The sequence below is a fragment of the Callorhinchus milii genome, unplaced genomic scaffold (genome assembly GCF_018977255.1).
Source record: "Callorhinchus milii isolate IMCB2004 unplaced genomic scaffold, IMCB_Cmil_1.0 Scaffold1, whole genome shotgun sequence".
Classification (NCBI taxonomy): domain Eukaryota; kingdom Metazoa; phylum Chordata; class Chondrichthyes; order Chimaeriformes; family Callorhinchidae; genus Callorhinchus; species Callorhinchus milii.
The window spans coordinates 49,601,368-49,609,942 of record NW_024704742.1 but is presented as its reverse complement, the minus strand read 5'-3'; positions in this window follow the sequence as shown (position 1 = coordinate 49,609,942).

The window sequence follows — 8,575 nt, the reverse complement described above, 5'->3', positions numbered from 1 at the left end:
CAGATTCCTACTTACTGCTCGGTAAACAGAGGCGCGTGTAGTAAGAAAACTTGCCCAACATTTTGCCCTGCCCAGGGTTCAAACCCAGGTCCTCTCGCTTGTGAGGCGAATGCTCTAACCACTGAGCTAGAGGACTTCATATGAGGGCGGAGGTTTGGGTTGTCACTCCCTTGGACAGCGTTCAGTTTTTGATTGGCATTTTTGAAGAATCTGATAATTTTCAACACATTTGATTAACACATCACAAGTTGTAACTTTCACCCCAAGCTGCTCAGGAAAGATTTAAAGATTTCCTTGGATGACTTTCGTAATTTTCGCACAATGATGTTTCAAACGTATCAACACACAGGAGTTGACCACAACTCATGAGGATGGATAACTGACCTAAATGCAAAGCTGTCTGAGCCATCTGTGCCAGCCATATGTCCAGGGACAAGGGGCAGGGAAAGGAAGAGATCCTTCAGATCCTGCATTTCTTTCAGTTATCTCTACTTTTCTCTACTTCAAAACAACACCAACAGCAACTTGCATTTATATAATGTCTCTCACCCAGGGTAGCATCCCAGAGCGCAAAATCTGGTCTGGGTGGAGTCTGGCAACAGGATACAGCAGAAACTGGACTTTTGTTGCCTCTAAAGCTGGTCTGACTTGACTGTGGTGAGAAAAGAAGCGAGAAAACAGTTGGAAGAGCAGATGGAGAAATGGCAGATTTAACAAAGGAGAACTGAGAACAAAAGATAAATCGAGGTACTCGATTAAAACAAGAAATCAACTCCCTAAAATATTAAAACTGGCAAACTGAAGTGCTAAAGAAAGAAAAGGAATTCTTATACACGTCAAAGTGTCTGTCAGACCTAGGCACAGATTTGTATGAGCTGGCAAGCTTCAGTCCAATTTTCCCCTGTTAGAACCAATTAATCAGATTATACAGTGTACAGATTCATGATATTAACAGTATTACATAAATAGAATTTATTTTTTCCCAGTGTCCTGGTCAACAAATCCCCCAAATAAAATTGGTCAGTCACTCCATGGATGTTTGTGGGACATTGCTGCTGCATAAACTGGCTGCCCGTTTCACTCCCAGTGAATCCACTTTACAGTATATCCTGAGAAGCGCTCTGAAATGTTTCAACGACATGATAAGGGGTTATAGCAAATGCAAGGATTATTACTATATTATTATTGTTAAGAAACCAAGTAACAGATTACGTTTTGAATAAGTAACCAGAAGTTCAATGGTCTGTAGTGTGAATATATTTGTTCATGAATTGAAAAAAATATGCATTTAACTTGGAAATAATCTTCAAATTATATGCTTCAAAAACCTGGCTCCATGGAATGGGAAGATTTTAATTTTTCCCCAAATATACACTGTAAAGAGCTATTGTATAGAGCCAGGCTTAGGTTGCACTTTGAGGTCTGCTGTAACAGAAGAGTGTGGTCTGTCACTAAAAACCAACCCTATCTTTACTGCTGATGATATTATTCCTCGCTGATCAGCAGGACCTTGATGGTAGGAAGCATGACGTCAACAAGTACTTGGGATGCTGATGTCCCACATCTTATGTTTTGCATGAGACGCACAACAAACCAAGCAATGATTTAAATAAAAGCAACACTTCACCCAACATTTAGCTCTCGGCCTTCTGCTCCTTCTCTAGAGCAGCGTTCTCTAGTTTGAAGCCAATGTAAAAGGAGGTGCAGCTTTGAAGAAGAGAATTAGCACAGTATAATATGATGTTGACATAAATCCATAGCAAGCAGCATTCAGAACAATGGACAGAACTGAATAGACATGGACATGGACTACGCTGGGATAAGATGCTAAGATAATTACTCAAAGGCCAGTTAATTCCACATGGTAGTGTGAGATCAGGTTGTTTCTAATTATCTGAGGACATCTATCAGAGCAAAAGAGTAAACATGTTCAATGATAAAGATAGATGGCCACTAGGCAATTACTGTTGTCTGAAGATAAATGAAATCTATCATTCCACGTCTCATGCAATATTGCGATTTGATCTAGTCATATCACTAGCTAGCAGAACTGCGCTGGTTGCTGATCAGTGTGTTGTCATTAGCTGCTTGTCTATGATCCCAGTGATTTGACCTATTCAGATTTTGTGCAATGAGCAGTAAAAGTTTTTTTCTAACTGTCAGGAAAGGATTCAATGAACTGAAATTCCACCTAATAATTCCTTTAAAAAAAATAATAATGAAATGGCCATCTTAATCCACGACTGTTTGTAGGACGTTGCTGTGCAAAATTGGCTGTGGGGTTTCGCCCACAAAATATTCAGTCAATTCACTTTACAGTATATTCTGTGAAGCGCTTTGAGATGTCTCAAAGCTGTGATAAGGCGCTATATTAAATGCAAGGATTATTATTAGTAAAAGCAAAGCAATGATGGTCAGAAGTGAGTGCTGAATTGCACAGTTGCTACTTTTCTGAAACTCATTGCTTCACGGTGAACCAAATGTGGTCCACAAGTATTTGTAATTGTGACCTGTAATTGTTCAGACAGATGTTTGACACCGAGGTAACCATTAATAGGCTTAATTCACCAGATCAAGTGTCACTCAGTTATTCCAGTGCAGCATCATAAATAATTCTGTACTGCATAGAGACAGTTGATACGGGAAGCCTACCACTCAGTTTACACAAGAAATCCAATCCAGTTCAGACACATTGATCTGAATTCAGTTCAGTCTCTCTTATGCTCCTACAGCATTTTGTCATCCCCAATTTCAGTAAAAGTAAATGCAATATTATAACAAATTACAGTAATAGAGTCTAGAACCTGTATTGTGTGCAGTAAAATAGATCAGAATTAGATTGAACTGCGGCAGAACACAGGAAATTGAATATAATAATCCTTGGATTTCATTTAACACCCATAACATTAAAACATCTCAGAGTGCTTCACTGGAATTTCTGTGTACTGAAGTGCAGTGATTGCATTTGTAGGTGAACACAACAGCTAATAACCATGAAGTGAATGACAACACCAACAGCTTATATTTGTATTGTTTCTTTTATGTGGGATAATGCCTCAAATTTGGCACTTTACAGAGAAGGGGCTGGACACTTTACAGAGATGGGGATGGGGTAAGAATGGAGATGACCATATGCACAGTTAAAGAGGAAGGTTTTCAGAAGTCTTTTAAAGATAGATAGAGCGGAGGTGAACAGTGGAATTTTCAAAGGCATGAGGCATTCTTGTTGAAATTCATGGGATTTAACGTCCACCTGAACATGCAAACAAGACTTCTCATCCAAAGGACATCACCTCCAACATTTTAGCGCTCTCCCAACACAATGTGAGGCTTGAACCTCCAAACATTGATCCAGAGGCGAGAGTGTTACCGACTGAGCCATTCTCACATATTCATTTCCCGCTTCATTTCCTTATAACCTGTGGCAAAAACTAATACTTCCAGACTTTCCCATCTTATTCTTTGATGTCTATCATGACAAAGGCTCCTATTTTGTGGCTTAAACACCAACATGGAGAATTCTTTGTAGAAAATAGAATAAAAGAATTTCAGTAATTTTTCTAATCACATTTAAAGTATTTTTATTGATGTTGCAATGTACTGTATAAAATAGCAGAGAGCTCTGCAACATAAGACTTGCACGTCATACCCTGGCTACAGGATGATTATTGCAGCAGCCATCAATACCTTTAAATTATTCACAAGAGCCAGCCAGTCGTGGTTTCCCTGATGTAAGACAAACCCACAAAGTATTCGTATTATTCAGTCGTTAATGCTCCTGATAAAGCAAGCTAGAGATGAAAGGTCACATGAGTTAGCTACCTCCACAGGCTTGCTTAGTGTCCTCTCTAAGCATATTGTTCAGAAGCAGTGCTGGGGAATGTCCCTAGGATAGGGATCTCCCAACTCTTCCCTCCACAAGCTGCAGACCATCCAGTACTCTGCAGCTTGTTTTCTCTCCCGCACTAGGAGGCACAGTGAGTCTATCACCCCCATCCTCAACTGCCTCCACTGGTTCTCAATCCTCCAGAGGATTAAGTTCAGGATCCTCGTCTTCACTTTTAAATCTTTCCATGGTCTTGCCTCATCCTACCTCTGTGACCTTCTACAACCCTACCAACTCACTGACTCCATCCGCTCTGCAGCCTCTGGCCTGCTTCACATCCCTACCTTGACTGCCCCATCCCAGAATCGCCTCGCCTCACCCCTTCCCTCACCTCCTTCAAGATCCATCTCAAGACCTTCCTCTTTGACTGTGCCTTTGGTCATCTTTCCCCATCATCCCCACCCTATTTGACCTTCTTCCCTCTGAATCAAACCCTTAGCTCAGGTACAAAACTCTCAGCTCTCCAGTGCCTTGCAAAGTCGTTCCTACATGAATGGAGTTAGATAAATGCAGTTTGTTTTTTGTCATTGTTGTTGTATGTGATCTACCTCACTTCCTCCAATGCTTGAGTTCCAAACCCTAATAATCCTATTTCAACAACAACTTGCATTTATACTGTATCTTTCATGTAGAACGAATACCTCCAAATGTTTAACATTTATGATAGGGAGCACCAAGCAGGAAGAAGGGAAATTAGGGAAGTTGGGAAAAGCATGGTGGAAAAGATGTTTTAAGTTAGGTTTGATCAAGATGAAAAGAAGTGAAATAGAGAGGTTTGGGAACAAAATGCCAGGGGTCAGGGGTGTAGTGGCTAACTCTCGATTGACAATTGTGGTATGGAGAAAGGAAGAAACGAGAAATAGAGAGAATTAGAGAACCTTGATTGTTCTCTTTCCCTGTTCCCGTGACAATTCAGCCATCTCACCAAGGTTGTGAAATGCTGCAAAAGCCCTGTTGTTGTAGGATAGGGAGGAAAAACAAATCACACAGCATTTCTGCTCCTGTTCCCTATCCAACGAGCCTACTGGAAAGTAAACCCCTTGGTGTGAGGATTGAGGTTGCTTGCAATTTTTTTCAAAAGTCAATAATATCTTCCCAGCCAACTACTTGTACCTCCAGCATCTGCAATATTTTGCGTTTTACTTCAATTTATTTTGCACAAATTAGTTTTAAACAGAGAAACAAAATAGTTCAAACCTAAATCCAAAGCATTAAGCTAATTTAAAATAAGTTCAAGTCAATTTGAACTCACTGGGAAAAGAGTATTGCAGTGAAATTGTGTAAAATCTCCAGACCAAAACTAAGGAAACTAAAATCTGATATATGTGTTATGGTGACCTAAAGCACAGCCAGATGTTCGAGCTGTACTAAGGAGAGCAAGAAGGATGATCCCCAGGGTAAGAGGGATGAGTTATGAGAAATGTCAAGATAAAAAAGGGCTCTTCATACCTGAAAAGAGACATTTCAGAGGGGATGTTATTTGGGTGTATAGGATATGAAACATCTTAAAGGGACAACATCATCATAAACAAACAAAAACTTGCATCTATATAGCGCCCTTCACACAATTACATCTTGGTGACTTTACATTGACAGGGATGGATGGCAAGCAGAGAAGAGAAGGAGAGGTGAACATAGGTACAGTCGAAGAGGTAAGTTTTAAGGTGGAACTTGAAGAGAGAAGTGAGAATGAAGGGTCAAGGGAGGGAGTTCCGTAGGTTAAGGGTGTAAATTGGAAAGCTCATTGCTGACACTGGTAGGACCAGGGATAGACCACAAACCTGGGTTAGAAGAGCGGAAGGGGCGATCAGAGAAATGAGAGAAAAGAAGATCAGAGAGATAGGGAGATGTTAGGGTGTCAAGAAAGTGCTTGATATTAACCATTTCTGATGTGTTCACGAACTCACAAACACAGTCTGGCTGGAAAAATATTTGAATGGGAAAACCACAGCAGTGATGGTACGAGCACCAGGAAAAGCACTACAACAGAGCACATGGAATCATATGTACATCACACTGACCCACAAGAATGCTGCGCTAATGTGATTTATGCAACTACTTTTCCGTTTGAGTGCTTTTTTTAACTCCAACAACATAAATCACATTGAAGGACATAATTATGTTCCTCAACCAGGAAAATGATCCACGGCTCAGCTGCCTCTTCTATGTGCCAGCATAAGAAAATAATTGTTAAATTAATCTTTCATGAAGACAATGCCTTTATTCCCCACCTCAGAATTCATAACATGTTAGTATGAATGCATATATCCCTGCACTCTGAGACACTTGTGGTGTGTGTGTGTGGGGGGGGGTGGGGGCATGATGTATCAATGCAAGTTCTTATAACTCTTTTGCAGCTATTTGAGAGAAATCATGTTATGCCAAACTGTAGTCAATATTATGCTGTGCATTTAAATGTACGGAAAACTGAATTGAAATTCACTTTATACCCTTTATACCCCCGCTAAATTCATTTTACTCAGCCAGGAGAGGAGAGGATGACAGATATCCCTTGAGGTGTCAGTTTGCATAGTCACCCAGTTCATTTGCTTTATGATTTTCCATGGCTTCTGGATTGTTTTGACCTGTAGCTGACTTTTACCCACCTTCAAAGTCTCAGAGGATGTCTGACCTATTTAACCTTTACACTATTGTCTGTTATCCTGTGATATTGAGTGTAATGAGACTAATTTTGACGGGTTCCAGTGCAAGAAGGACAGAAAAGTGACCATTTAAAATTCGACACAGCAAAACCTTCCACTTTAATGTCTTAGAATTTGAAAATGTGAGTTTTGTTGGAGCACCTTGCATCTCAAGTGGACGTTTCAAGTCACATTACAGGATTCACTGTAAAATGTAGTGACTGTAATTTTGTAGGTGAACACATCAGCCAATTTACATGCAGTGATGTGTCACAAACAACTGTGAAGTAAATGATTAATATTATCTGGGGGATTGTTGGCCAGGACACCAAGAGAAGCTCCCTTCTTAATAATAATAACAATCCTTCCTTTTTATATAAAGCTTTTCACGTCTTCTAGATATTTCAAAGCGCTTCACAGAATATGCTGCAAAGTGAATTGACTGTATATTTGTGGGCGAAACGCGGCAGCCAATTGCGCACAGCAGTGTCCCACAAACAGTTGTGGATGGAAAATGACCAATTTATTATTGGTTTTGTTTTGGAGGGATTATTATTAGGTGTGTGGAGTAAGGAAACTTGCCCAAGGTTTTGTCCTGCCTGGAATTGAACCCAGGTGTCTCACTTGCAGGGCGAGTGCTCTAACCACTGAGCTACAGGACTCCGCACCACTGAGCTACAGGACTTCTTATTTCAAACAGTACCATTGGGATCTTTAACGTCCATCTGAACAGGCAGACTTGATTTTGGTTCAATGTTTCATCTGAAGGGTGGCACCTCTGACAATGCAGCACTCTCCCAGCACCGTGGCATAGTGGAACAACCGTGTAAGAGCTGCACATTTGGCAGAAAATGATAGTAGCAGATGCTGTGTAAATAGAATATTCGTCACAAATGGATAGTATCCAAATCGATGCACTGATAAACAAAATGTGTCCAGTTTTGAAGGAAACATATTTCTCCTACAGTGCAGTAAATTAGTTTCAGTATTCAATTCACAAAAATTATACTATTTATATCTTCCCTTTGGAATCAGATAAACAGGTTAATAACTTTGCAGTTGTACAATTATACAATTTTATAATTTTACTCTTTTTAAGAGTTTAGAAAGAATGCTGTAGATTGATCTGTGCTACCTATATTTTAAAATTTCTCAATTTCATTAATAAATGCAACAACTATTTTAAGATCAGGTCAGTAACATACTCAAAGCATTTTTTATGATACTACTGTATTATTTTCAACATATTTTGTTGGAAATTAATTGTGTTTCAGGACTTCTGATTAAGATTGTAGGAGCAGCAGAGAACAGAATAACCTATAACAGTCACCAGGAGTAGAAAAAATCAAAGGCAATCTGCCCGCTTGTGAAAATGGCCAGCACACATACCGTAAAGTGAATCCATCATTTGTCACTAATGCTGAATTTATAATGCACTTTTCGTGAAAAATGCAGCATCAATTGGAGTTGAACAGCTCGATCCAAAGATAAATTGCACTGAGGTCTGGCCATCTGACCTACTTCACAAGATGGTTTTGGCAGCACATTAACTTCCACTGCTACAAGAAAACAACAATAATAATTTGAATTTAGTTGTGCGGTTCACATAGGGAGTGCTTCAAAGTGCTTTACAAAGACAGGGAGGGAGCCTGATATAGGAATGAGATGGGGAGTGGAGGTGTTGTGTGTAGGGGCGACAGGAGATAGGTGACTGAAGATGCAGTGAAAGATTGGTCTTTGGTGAGTTTTGAAAGCAGAAAAGGAGGGAATGAGCCAGAGAGATTATAAATGTAAGGGGAAGAAATATTTTTTCTTTTCTTCCACATGGACCTGTCAACGTTATTTTTTAAAGAATATTTAATGTTAATAAAGAATCACACAATATCAGAGTTTAGTTTCAAAGACATCACACAAAAAGATTTAGATAAAGAGACTCTTTCAATCCATTTAATCTCAACCTTTCAGAATATTCCCCCTACAATCCTTCCATTACAGCATGAAACTGCTTCTTAAAGGTAATGAAGTGTAATGGCCTCTCCCTTGCGGG